This window comes from Babylonia areolata, chromosome 10, assembly GCF_041734735.1.
Source record: "Babylonia areolata isolate BAREFJ2019XMU chromosome 10, ASM4173473v1, whole genome shotgun sequence".
In the NCBI taxonomy this organism is placed as follows: Eukaryota; Metazoa; Mollusca; class Gastropoda; order Neogastropoda; family Buccinidae; genus Babylonia; species Babylonia areolata.
The window spans coordinates 33,167,765-33,182,764 of record NC_134885.1 but is presented as its reverse complement, the minus strand read 5'-3'; positions in this window follow the sequence as shown (position 1 = coordinate 33,182,764).

The following is a 15,000-nucleotide window of genomic DNA, read 5'->3' as shown; positions in this document are numbered from 1 at the left end:
ACACACATACATACATATATATATATATATATATATAGAGAGAGAGAGAGAGAGAGAGAGAGAGAGAGAGAGAGAGAGAGAGAGAGAGAGAGAGACAGACAGACAGACAGACAGACAGACAGACAGACAGACAGAGACAGAGACAGAATGAGACAGACAGACAGAGACAGAGACAAATGCAGAGAGAAATAGTCAGACAAACTCAAATCAACAGCATGAAGCCCGGTACAAGATAACTTACGACGAAAACTTCCAAAACACCCTAAGTGGCATTTGCTTGAACCAAATTCTGCGTTAACAGATGGAGACAGGCCCCGACTGTATATCACAGTAATACCACGGGCAAACAAGTTGTCAGGCCAGGCGTTCAACTGTTGGACTTGTGCTGGACAGCTAGCACCGTTATTCATTCCAATCTTCTGAACAGGGTAATGCAGCACGATATTTCCATCTTGTGGAGAGATGAGCACTGTTATCATTTAGTCTTCTGGACAAATAAGGCAGCCTAATGATTCAATCTTCTGGACAGTTGATTTGGCACCAAAATTCAGTTGTTTTTTCTTCTTTTTTTGTTGTTGTTTTTGTTTTTTTGTTTTGTTTTTTTTGGGAGGGTTGTTTTGTTTTTTTACCAGTAGGAAGGAACTGTTGTTACTGAAAAAAAACAACAAAAAAACCAATGTGCAATTGAAACGAAAACGCAATATGATAGAAACCTTGGTCCGAAACTGATCCAGTATCAGTATCAGTATCAGTAGCTCAAGGAGGCGTCAGTGCGTTCGGTCAAATCCATATACGCTACACCACATCTGCCAAGCAGATGCTCGACCAGCAGCGTAACCCAACGCGCTTAGTCAGGCCTTGGGAAAAAAAAATTAAAAAAAATAAATAAAAAATAACTAACAAAAATTTAAATAAAAAATAAATAAATAAATTAACAAAATTGGAAACAAAAAACAACAACCAAAAAACCCTTGCTCCAGTCTATCAAAGATTAAAAAAAAAAATACACGTTACCTACAAGAGCGTATGATAAAGAAGCCGTCTTGATCAAGACGAGAAGGCTTATCCTTAACCGTGTCATTAGTCTTGAACTACCTCATAATATTCGCAAGTCCACAGTCCCTCACACGTGCCTGGGCGACATTGATAACACCTGTGAATTCAGTTTTCTCACAGCCTTACAAACCCCAAACTTTCCAGTTCCAGTTCTACTCGAAAGATGGTACGAAACCATCGAAACGAACAAGTAATTTCAAGTGTTAACCCTGAATTGTGAACGTTCTTCTAAAAGTAACTTTCACTGTAACGATTTTTTTTCCCAAACTTTTCAAATTCATTTTTGGGTTTACATTTTTTACATAAATAACAAAAGACATTTACATAAAAAGAAAATATGCATCATGAATAGATCAACTATGAATTCAACATTTTATATATTAACGTTGTAAAACGCTAACTGTATGTCCTTAGTAGTTCTATATATTAGAGGTTCACGTGTATATAAATATGAAGGACATATTTAAATATGAAGAAACAAGATAGATAGATAAATAAAGATAAATGAATAATGGAAGAAGAGAAGAAGAGAAATCTCAGAGAGAGAGAGGGAAAAAAAAAGATTCTTCATTTTTACTCTACAGTGCTCCATATGAAATGGACCAATACTATTGATATATGTGTACCAGAAACACACACACACACACACACACACACACACACACATATATATATATATATATATATATATATATATATATATATATACACATGCATATACAAACATACATACATACATATACATGCATGCATGCATGCATACATACATACATACATACATACATACATATACTCTGAAGATTTCGTTGTATCAAAGAGAAAACAGTATGAGTGAGTAGCCAGTCTGATGCCACCATGTGCTAGCCAGGAAACCAACATTTAGTAACGGAGCCTTTGCAACAAGTATTGGCAAGCTAAACACCAACCAACTGTTCAAAATATCAGTCGCACAGATGCATGCTGATAATGATACAGACCAGCATTTTCCTCACAGATCACAGACGTGAAAAACAAAAACAAAAGTGCAAAAAAAAAAACAAAAAAAAGAAGAAGAAAAAACCAAGAAAAACCACACACACAAATGTGGATATCTCGGAACTGAGTTGATGCAGATCTATTTATGTGGTATTTTTGGACTCGAGAGGTCCACAACTATACAAAAAGATGTGCTACACACAATATTGCGACATATCCATTTTTCGCTAATTTTTCAGGCCGCGACCTGAAAAAATAGTGCCAAATTTCAAATGCGGATATGTCGAAAGTGAGTGGATGTAGGAATATTTTTGTGGTATTTTTTGACTCAGGAGATCCAAAACTACACAGAAAGATGTGCTACACACATTATTCCGACATGTCCATTTTTCGCCAATTTTGCAGGCCGAGACCTGAAAAAACAGTGCCAAAATTCAAATACGGATATCTCGGAACTGAGTTGATGCAGGTCTATTTATCTGGTATTTTTGGACTCGGGAGGTCCAAAACTACACAGAAAGATGTGCTACACACATTATTCCGACATGTTTATTTTTCGCCAATTTTTTCAGGCCGCGACCTGAAAAAATAGTGCCAAATTTCAAATACGGATATCTTAGAAGTGAGTGGATCTAGGAATATTGTTGTGGTATTTTTGGACTCAGGAGATCCAAAACCATACAGAAAGATGTGCTACACACATTATTCCGACATGTCCATTTTTCGCCAATTTTGCAGGCCGAGACCTGAAAAAATTGTGCCAAATTTCAATTGTGGATATCTCGGAAATGAGTTGATGCATGAATATACAGAAAGATTGAACGATGTCATGAGTGTATGCAGTAAAATTGTGGGAGTGAAACAAGCTAGTATGCAAGAGCTGTATGAAAGTCAAGTGGTTAAAAAAAACAGGCAGATAGCAACTGACGACACGCATATTTTAGTAAATTATTATGAGCTTTTGCCATCAGGACGACGCTACAGAACTTTTGTTGAAATCCAGAGCTCTCGTTCAATGCACCTTTTAAATTCTTGAGAACTGTGTGTGTGTGTGTGTGTGTGTGTGTGTGTGTGTGTGTGTGTGTGTGTGCACGCGCGCACTCTCATGTGAGACGTGTGAAAGTCCGTGCATGATAGGCTGTACCTTGTTCTAGTTGTGGTGTGTGTGTGTGTGTGTGTGTGTGTGTGTGTGTGTGTGTGTGTGTTTACTGAGCTTAAAACGTGACAATTGGTTATGATGAATGTGCAATATGTAGGAAGAATAATGTGCAATATGCAGGATGAATGTACAATGAATATCTCTAATGCTAACGTCCATATTCTAAATATATTTCTGTTTAATAATTACGATGTAATAATTAATTGCAATGTTTTTAAAAGCGAATATGTGAAATGCTTTTATTTCAGAACATATGTTTATTACTCTTGTTTAATCAAGTTATCCGCGTGTGTGGGGTGGGTGGTGGTGGGGGGGGGGGGGGGGGTGCGGGGCGGATGTGTGCTGATTATCTGGTTGTGGTTTTCCGCAATTCATTTTTATTCTTATCTAATCTGTCTATTATAATCAATGTGCAGTATAGTAGGCTATGTTTATAATGATATTCAAATAATGTTTCTTAATTCTTTCTGTTTTTACATTAAGAATACTAGTTATTACCTGCAGTGTGTGGATGTATGTATGTATGAAACGATGTATGTGATATTTTTTACATTTCTATCTTCGTAATATTTGTAGGGGCTGTTGTTGGGTTTTACAGTTATGGTCCCCATGTTGTTTACTTGTCTATGTTGTGATAATGCACCTGACCAAATTTCTCCAGTTGGAGATAATAAAGTTATTCTTATCTTATCTTATCTTATGTGCTACACACATTATTGCGACATGTCCATTCTTCGCCAATTTTTGAGGCCGCAACCTGAAAAAATAGTACCAAATTTCAAATGCGGATATCTCGGAACTGAGTTGATGCAGGTCTATTTATGTGGTATTTTTGGACTCGGGAGGTCCAAAACTATACAGACAGAACTGCTACACACATTATTCCGACATGTCCATTTTTCGCCAATTTTTCAGGCCGCGACCTGAAAAAATAGTGCATATTTTCAAATGCGGATATCTCGGAACTGAGTTGATGCAGGAATATGTTTGTGGTATTTTTGGACTCAGGAGGTCCAAAATAATACAGAAAGATGTGTTACACACATTATTCGGACATGTCCATTTTTCGCCAATTTTGAAGGCCGCGGCCTGAAAAAATAGTGCCAAATTCAAATGTGGATATCTCGGAATGAGTTGATGCAGGTCTATTTAAGTGGTATTTTTTGACTCGGGAGGTCCAAAATAATAGAGAAAGATGTCCTACACACATTATTCCGACATGTCCATTTTTCGCCAATTTTTCACACCACGAACTGAAAAAATAGTGTCAAATTTCAAATGAGGATATCACGGAACTGAGTTGATACAGGAATATTTTTATGGTAATTTTGGACTCAGGAGGTCCAAAACTATACAGAAATTGGTGTTACACACATTATTCCGAAATGTCCATTTTTCGCCAATTTTGAAGGCCGCGACCTGAAAAAAATAGTGCCAAATTTCAAATGCGGATTTCTCGGAACTGAGTTGATGCATGAATATTTTTGTGGTATATTTGGACTCAAGAGGTCCAAAACTATACAAAAAGATGAGCTACACACATTTTTCAGACACGTCCATTTTTTGTGTGTAGCACATCTATCTGTATAGTTTTGGACCTCCCGAGTCCAAAAATACCACAAAAATATTCCTGCATCAACTCAGTTCCGAGATATCCGTATTTGAAATTTCGCACTATTTTTACAGGTCACGGACTGCAAAATTAGCGAAAAATGGACATAATAATAATAATAATAATAATAATAATAATAATAATAATAATAATGGATACTTATATAGCACACTATCCAGAAATCTGCTCTAGGTGCTTTACAAAAACGATTTTGATAACATAAAACATTATATCTATGTTACATACACACACCAAAATGTGACCACACACACACACACACACACACGCGCGCGCGCGCGCGCGCGCACGCACGCACGCACACACACACACACACACACACACACACACACACACACACACACACACACACACACTGCATACATACATTTTAACATACATGTGTATCTAACAGCTACCCTAACACATACGCACACATAGGCAGGCACAAACTTACATAAACACACGCACACACAATACACATTCATATACATGCATGTAGTTGTGGACCTGCCACAATTGAACTTATTGCTGAGGGAAAAGGTGAGTTTTGAGACGAGATTTAAAAGATGCGAGGGAATCAGAATGACGGAGGTTATCAGGGAGCTTGTTCCACGTCTTTGGCGATTGAAAAGAAAACGATCTGTGTCCATAGGTCTTACTTCTGACGTGAGGTATCCTGAGAAATCGAGTATCAGAGGAAGAACGGAGCTGGCGAGACGGGGTATAGATATGGATGAGTTCAGAAAGATACTTTGGGCCAGATCCGTTGACTGCAGAAAAGGTCAGAGTGGATAGCTTATAGTCTATTCGATCAGAAACAGGCAACCAGTGGAGAGACTGAAGGAGAGGAGAAATATGGTCAAATTTAGAAGCTCTGCAAATGAGTCTGGCAGCGTTATTCTGAATTCGTTGCAGGTATTTGGGAAGGCCGGCCAAAAGAGAGTTGCAGTAATCCAATCTTGAGAGAACCAGAGAGCATACAAGTGTCTTGGTTACATCGGTTGAGAGATAGTGGCGGATAGAGCTGATTCTACGCAGTTCCAAATAGGCAACTTTACAGATATTCGAAATGTGCTGTTGGAAGGAAAGAGACTGGTCCAGGATTACACCAAGACTGCGAACAGAGGGAGAAAGTGAAACAGGTGTGCTATTGATCAGAACAGAGTCAGGAAAGGAAGGATGTTAATGAAACTTCTTTGGACAGGTTATCATAAATTCAGTCTTATCATCATTTAATTGCAGCTTGTTGAGAGTCATCCAGTCCTCTAGGCCAGCAATGCACTCCTGTGTTTGAGTCACCAGTGCATCAAATTCAGCTATGGAAGCCGACTGATAAAGTTGTGTGTCATCAGCAAAGCTCTCATGCGACATCGCATGATGACTGATGACATCCGACACAGGAGCCGCATACAGCACGAAAAGAACAGGACCTAGGACGGACCCTTGTGGGACACCATATTTCAAGGCAGATACTCTAGAGTATGTACCATTTACACACACTTTCTGTGTACGATCTGACAGGTAAGACGTGATCCATGCTAGTGCAGTGTCACGAATACCAAAGGAAGTTTCAAGTCTGTTCAAGAGGATAGAGTGGTCGATAGTGTCAAAAGCTGCTGACAAATCTAAGAGAGCGAGAACAGATATCTTATCCTCATCAAATCCCGACAGCAAATCATGTCGGAAAAATGTGTGTAACACATCTTTGTGTATACTTTTGGACCTCCCGAGTCCGAAAATACCACAAAAATATTCCTGCATCATCTCAGTTCCGAGATATCTGCATTGGAAATTTGGCACTATTTTTTCAGTTCGCGGCCTGGTAAATTTGCGAAAAATGGACATTTCGGAATAATGTGTGTACCACATCTTTCTGTATAGTTTTGGACGTCACGAGTCCAAAAATACAACAAAAATATTACTGCATCAACTCAGTTCCGAGATATCCGTATTTCAAATTTCGCACTATTTTTACAGGTCGCGGCCTGCAAAATTAGCGAAAAATGGACATAACGGAATAATGAGTGTAACACATCTTTCTGTATACTTTTGGACCTCCCGAGTTCGAAAAAACCACAAAAGTATTCCTGCATCAACTCAGTTCCGAGATATCCGCATTGGATATTTGGAACTATTTTTTTCAGTTCGCGGCCTAGTAAATTTGCGAAAAATGGACATGTCGCAATAATGTGTGTAGCACATCTTTCTGTATAGTTTTGCAACTCCCGAGTCCAAACATACCACATAAATAGACCTGCATCAACTCAGTTCCGAGATATCAGCATTTGAAATTTCGCACTATTTTTACAAGTCGAGGCCTGCAAAATTAGCGAAAAATGGACATGTCGAAATAATGTGTGTAGTAGATCTTTTTGTATAGTTTTGAACATCCTGAATCCAAAACTAAAAATATTCCTGAATCAACTCAGTTCCGAGATATCCGCACTTGAAATTTGGCACTATTTTTTCAGGTCGCGGCCTGGAAAATTGGCGAAAAATGGATATGTCGCAATTATGTCTGTAGCACATCTTTCTGTATAGTTTTGGAGCTCCCGAGTCCAAAAATACCACTTAAATACACCTGCACCAATTCAGATCCGAGATATCAGCATTTGAAATTTGGCACTATTTTTTTAGGTTGCGGCCTGCAAAAATGGCGAAAAATGGACATGTCGGAATAATGTGTGTAGGACATCTTTCTGTATAGTTTTGGACCACCTGAGTCAAAAAATACCACAAAAATATTCCTGCATAAACTCAGTTCCGAGATATCCGCATTTGAAATTTCGCACTATTTTTACAGGTCGAGGCCTGTAAAATTGGCGAAAAATGGACATGTCGCAATAATGTGTGTAGCACATCTTTCTGTATAGTTTTGGACCTCCTGAGTCGAAAAATGCCCGAAAAATATTCGTCCATCAAATCAGTTCCGAGATATCCGCATTTGAAATTTGACACTATTTTTGCAGGTCAAGGCCTGCAAAATTAGCGAAAAATGGACATGTCAGAATAATGTGTGTAGCACATCTTTCTGTATAGTTTTACACCTCCTGAGTCGAAAATTGCCCGTAAAATATTCCTGTATCAACTCAGTTCCGAGATATACGCATTTGAAATTTGACACTATTTTTGCAGGTCAAGGCCTGCAAAATTAGCGAAAAATGGACATGTCAGAATAATGTGTGTAGCACATCTTTCTGTATAGTTTTGGACATCCCGAGTCCAAAAATACCACATAAATAGACCTGCATCAAGTCAGTTCCGAAATATCCGCATTTGAAATTTCGCACTATTTTATCAGGTCGCGGCCTCCAAATTGGCGAAAAATGGACATGTCGGAATAATGTGTGTAGCACATCTTTCTGTATAGTTTTGGACCTCCCGAGTCCAAAAATACAACACAAATTTTCCTGCATCAACTCAGTTCCGAGATATCCGCATTTGAAAATTTTCACTATCTTTACAGGCCGTGGCCTGCAAAATTGGCGAAAAATGGACATGTCGGAATAATGTGTGTAGCACATCTTTCTGTATAGTTTTGGACCTCCCGAGTCCAAAAATACCACATAAATAGACCTGCATCAACTCAGTTCCGAGATATCCGCATTTGAAATTTGGCACTATTTTTTCAGGTCGCGGCCTGCAAAATTGGCGAAAAATGGACATGTCGGAATAATGTGTGTAGCACATCTTTCTGTATAGTTTTGGACCTCCCGAGTCCAAAAATACCACATAAATAGACCTGCATCAACTCAGTTCCGAGATATCGCATTTGAAATTTGGCACTATTTTTTCAGGTCGCGGCCTGCAAAATTGGCGAAAAATGGACATGTCGGAATAATGTGTGTAGCACATCTTTCTGTATAGTTTTGGACCTCCCGAGTCCAAAAATACCACATAAATAGACCTGCATCAACTCAGTTCCGAGATATCCGCATTTGAAATTTGGCACTATTTTTCCAGGTCGCGGCCTGCAAAATTAGCGAAAAATGGACATGTCAGAATAATGTGTGTAGCACATCTTTCTGTATAGTTTTGGACCTCCCGAGTCCAAACAAACCACATAAACAGACCTCCATCAACTCAGTTCCGAGATGTCCGCATTTGAAATTTGTCACTATTTTTCCAGGTTATGGCATGCAAAATCAGCGAAAAATTGACATGCCGGAATAATGTGTGTAGCACATCTTTCTGTATAGTTTTGGACCTCCTGAGTCGAAAAATGCCGAAAAATATTCCTGCATCAACTCAGTTCCGAGATATCCGCATTTGAAATTTCGCACTACCTTTTCAGGTCGCGGCCTGAAAAATTGGCGAAAAATGGACATGTCGGAATAATGTTTATAGCACATCTTTCTGTATAGTTTTGGACCTCCCGAGTCAAAAATTGCCTGAAAAATATTCCTGCATCAACTCAGTTCCGAGATATCCGCATTTGAAATTTTGGACTATTTTTCCAGGTCGCGGCCTGCAAAATTAGCGAAAAATGGACATGTCGGAAAAATGTGCGTAGCACATCTTTCTGTATAGTTTTGGACCTCCCGAGTCCAAAAATACCACATAAATAGACCTGCATCAAGTCAGTTCCGAAATATCCGCATTTGAAATTTCGCAATATTTTATCAGGTGGCGGCCTCCAAATTGTCGAAAAATGGACATGTCGGAACAATGTGTGTAGCACATCTTTCTGTATAGTTTTGGACCTCCCGAGTCCAAAAATACAACAAAAATTTTCCTGCATCAACTCAGTTCCGAGATATCCGCTCTTGAAATTTGGCACTATTTTTTTTTAGGTCGCGACCTGTAAAATTGGCGAAAAATGGACATGTCGCAATAATGTGTGTAATCAAGTCAGTTCCGAAATATCCACATTTGAAATTTTGCACTATTTTTTCAGGTCGAGGCCTCCAAATTGGCGAAAAATGGACATGTCGGAATAATGTGTGTAGCACATCTTTCTGTATACTTTTGGACCTCCCGAGTCCAAAAATACCACATAAATAGACCTGCAGGAATTCAGTTCCGAGATATCCGCATTGGAAATTTGGCACTTTTTTTCAGGTCGCGGCCTGTAAAATTCGCGAAAAATGGACATGTCGGAAAAATGTGTGTAGCACATCTTTCTGTATAGTCTTGGACCACCCGAGTCAAACAATACCACAAAAATAATCCTGCATCAACTGAGTTCCGAGATATCCGCATTGGAAATTTTTCACTATCTTTACAGGCCGTGGCCTGCAAAATTGGCGAAAAATGGACATGTCCGAATAATGTGTGTAACACATCTTTCTGTATTGTTTTGGACCTCCCGAGTCCGAAAATACCAGAATAAGATTCTTGCATCAACTCAGTTCCGAGATATCCGCATTTGAAATTTGGCACTATTTTTCAGGTCGCGGCCTGTAAAATTGGCGAAAAATGGACATGTCGGAATAATGTGTGTAGCACATCTTTCTGTATAGTTTTGGACCTCCCGAGTCCAAAAATACCACATAAATAGACCTGCATCAACTCAGTTCCGAGATATCCGCATTTGAAATTTTGCACTATTTTTTCAGGTCGCGGCCTGCAAAATTGGCGAAAAATGGACATGTCGGAATAATGTGTGTAGCACATCTTTCTGTATAGTTTTGGACCTCCCGAGTCCAAAAATACCACATAAATAGACCTGCATCAACTCAGTTCCGAGATATCCGCATTTGAAATTTGGCACTATTTTTTCAGGTCGCGGCCTGCAAAATTGGCGAAAAATGGACATGTCGGAATAATGTGTGTAGCACATCTTTCTGTATAGTTTTGGACCTCCCGAGTCCAAAAATACCACATAAATAGACCTGCATCAACTCAGTTCCGAGATATCCGCATTTGAAATTTGCACTATTTTTTCAGGTCGCGGCCTGTAAAATTGGCGAAAAATGGACATGTCGGAATATAGTGTGTAGCACATCTTTCTGTATAGTTTTGGACCTCCCGAGTCCACAAATACCACAGAAATAGACCTGCATCAAGTCAGTTTCGAGATATGCGCATTTGAATTTTTTCACTATATTTACAGGCCGTGGCCTGCAAAATTGGCGAAAAATGGACATGTCCGAATAATGTGTGTAACACATCTTCCTGTATTGTTTTGGACCTCCTGAGTCCGAAAATACCACAATAAGATTCTTGCATCAACTCAGTTCCGAGATATCTGCATTTGAAATTTGGCAGTATTTTTCCAGGTCGCAGCCTGCAAAATTAGCGAAAAATGGACAGGTCGGAATAATGTGCGTAGCACATCTTTCTGTATAGTTTTGGACCTCCTGAGTCGAAAATTGCCCGAAAAATATTCCTGCATCAAAACAGTTCCGAGATATCCGCATTTGAAATTTGGCACTATTTTTGCAGGTCGCGGCCTGCAAAATTAGCGAAAAATGGACATGTCGGAATAATGTGCGTAGCACATCTTTTTGTATAGTTTTGGACCTCCCGAGTCCAAAAATACCACATAAATAGACCTGCATCAAGTCAGTTCCGAAATATCCGCATTTGAAATTTCCAACATTTTTTTTCATGTCGAGGCCTCCAAAGTGGCGAAAAATGGACATGTCGGTATAATGTGTATAGCACACCTTTCTGTATAGTTTTCGACCTCCCGAGTCCAAAAATACAACATAAATAGACCTGCATCAACTCAGTTCCGAGATATCCGCATTTGAAATTTTGCACTATTTTTTCAGGTCGCGGCATGGAAAATTAGTGAAAAATGGACATGTCGAAATAATGTGTGTAGCACAACTTTCTGTATAGTTTTGGACCTCCCGAGTCCAAAAAGAACACATAAATAGACCTGCATCAATTCAGTTCCGAGAAATTCGCATTGGGAATTTGGCACTATTTTTTAAGGCCGTGGCCTTGAAAATTGGCGAAAAATGGACATGTCGGAATAATGTGCGTAGCACATCTTTCTGTATAGTTTTGGACCTCCCGATTCCAAAAATACCACCAAAATATTCCTGCCTCAACTCAGTTCCGAAATATCCGCATTTGAAATTTCGCACTATTTTTACAGGTAGCAGACTTAAAAATTGGCGGAAAATGGACATGTCGGAGTAATGTGTGCAGGACATCTTTCTGTATAGTTTTGGAACTCCTGAGTCCAAAAATACCATAAAAATATTCCTGTATCAACTGAGTTCCGAGATATCTGCATTTGAAATTTGGCACTATTTTTTTCAGGTCGCGGCCTGGAAAATTGGCGAAAAATGGACATGTCGCAATTATGTGTGTAGCACATCTTTCTGTATAGTTTTGGACCTCCTGAGTCCAAAAATACCACATAAATAGACCTGCACCAATTCAGTTCCGAGATATCCGCATTTGACATTTCGCACTATTTTTTTAGGTTGCGGCCTGCAAAATTGGCGAAAAATGGACATTTCGGAATAATGTGTGTAGCACATCTTTCTGTATAGTTTTGGACCTCCCGAGTCTAAAAATACCACAAAAATATTCCTGTATCAACTCAGTTCCGAGGTATCCGCATTTGAAATTTCGCACTATTTTTACAGGTCGCGGCCTGCAAAATTGGCGAAAAATGGACAGGTCAGAATAATGTGTGTAGCACATCTTTCTGTATAGTTTTGGACGTCCCGAGTCCAAAAATACCACAAAAATATTCCTGCATCAACTCAGTTCCGAGATATCCGCATTTGAAATTTGGCACTATTTTTACTGGTCGCGTCCTGTAAAATTTGCGAATAATGGACATGTCGGAATAATGTGTGTATCAACTCAGTTCCGAGATATACAAAAAGATGTGCTATACACATTATTGCGACATGTCCATTTTTCGCCAATTTTGCAGGAAGCGACCTGAAAAAATAGTAGCAAATTTCAAATGCGGATATCTCGGAACTGAGTTGATGCAGGTCTATTTATGTGGTATTTTTGGACTTGGGAGGTCCAAATCTATACAGAAAGATGTGCTATACACATAATTGCGATATGTCCATTTTTCGTCAATTTTTTCACTCCGCGACTTGAAAAAAATAGTGTCAAACTTCAAATGCGGATATCTCGGAACTGAGTTGATGCAGGTCTATTTATGTGGTATTTTTGGACTTGCGAGGTCCAGAACTATACAAAAAGATGTGCTACACACGTTATTGCGACATTTCCATTTTTCACCAATTTTGTAGTCCGCGACCTGTAAAAATAGTGCCAAATTTCAAATGCGGATATCTCGGAACCGTGCTGATGCATGAATTTTTTTTTGGTATTTCTGCACTCAGGAGGTCCAAAACTATACAAAAAGATGTGCTACATACATTATTCCGACATGTCCATTTTTCGCCAATTTTACAGGCCGCCACCTTCTAAAATAGTAGCAAATTTCAAATGCGGATATCTCGGAACTGATTTGAAGCAGGTCTATATATGTGGTATTTTTGGACTTGGGAGGTCCAAAACTATACAAAAAGATGTGCTATACACATTATTGCGACATGTCCATTTTTCGCCAATTTTGCAGGCCGCGACCTGAAAAAATAGTACCAAATTTCAAATGCGGATATCTCGGAACTGATTTGATTCAGGTCTATTTATGTGGTATTTTTGGACTTGGGAGGTCCAAAACTATACAGAAAGATGTGCTATACACATAATTGCGACATGTCCATTTTTCGCCAATTTCTCACTGCGCGATCTGAAAAAATAGTGGCAAATTTCAAATGCGGATATTTCGGAACTGAGTTGATGCAGGTCTATTTATGTGGTATTTTTGGACTCGGGAGGTCCAAAACTATACAGAAAGATGTGCTACACACATTATTCCGACATGTCCATTTTTCGCCAATTTTTCAGGCCGCGACCTGAAAAATAGTGCGTATTTTCAAACGCGGATATCTCGGAACTGATGTGATGCAGGCCTGTTTATGTGGTATTTTTGGACTCGGGAGGTCCAAAACTATACAGAAAGATGTTATTCCGAAATGTCCATTTTTCGCCAATTTTTCAGGCCGCGACCTGAAAAATAGTGCGTATTTTCAAACGCGGATATCTCGGAACTGATGTGATGCAGGCCTGTTTATGTGGTATTTTTGGACTCGGGAGGTCCAAAACTATACAGAAAGATGTGCTACACATTTTTCAGACACGTCCATTTTTCGCCAATTTTGCAGGCCGCGACCTGAAAAAATAGTGCGAAATTTCAAATGCGGATATCTCGGAACTGAGTTGATGCAGGTCTATTTAAGTGGTATTTTTGGACTCGTGAGGTCCAAAACTATACAGAAAGATGTGCTACACACATTATTGCGACATGTCCATTTTTCGCCAATTTTGAAGGCCGCGACCTGAAAAAATAGTGCCAAATTTCAACACACACACACAGACACAAAAAAACAAAAAAAACAAAAACAAAAAAGAACAAAAACAACACCAACAAACAACAACAACAACACTGTATGAAAAGAATTTCAGGCAAGTTCTTAACTCCTTGATCAGTCCACGTCAGTGAGATTCAACACCTTTCTTGTGGCATGATGCTAAAACTTTACGTAGAAAACTGTTCTCGTTGTCCCTTGTATCGACGATTACATTGAAACTTCATCATCGCCAACAGTGCCTCGACGCACACTCTACACAGTCTCGATGGAACAAGATAATGCCACACAAATAGTTATGATAATGACGATGATATGGATACTTATCTAACGCCTGTCCTCGGTCGGAGACTAAGCTCTAAGTGCTTTATAGACACGGGGTCATTTGCACAACAGGCTGTCTGCCTGGATAGAGCCAAGTTACGGCTGCCATTGGGCGCTCATCTTTCGTTTCCTGTGTCATTCAATCAGATTTAAACACACTCAGGCAGACATGAAACATTGTACGTGTATAACCGTCGTGTTTATCAACCCCGCCACGTAGGCAGCCATACTCCGTTTTCGGGAGTGTGCATGCTGGGTGTATTCTTGCTTCCATAAGCCCCCGAACGCTGACATGGATTAACGATCTTTAACGCGCGCATTTGACCATCTGTGTACGTATACAAACGAAAGGGGTTCAAGCACTAGCAGGTCTGCTCATTGACCTCGGAGATCGGAAAAAAATCTCCACCCTGTACCCACCAACTGCCGTTACTGAGATCCAAACCTGGAACCCTCAGATTGATGAGAGTTCAACGCTGTAACCACTCAGCTATTGCCCCCGTTGATAC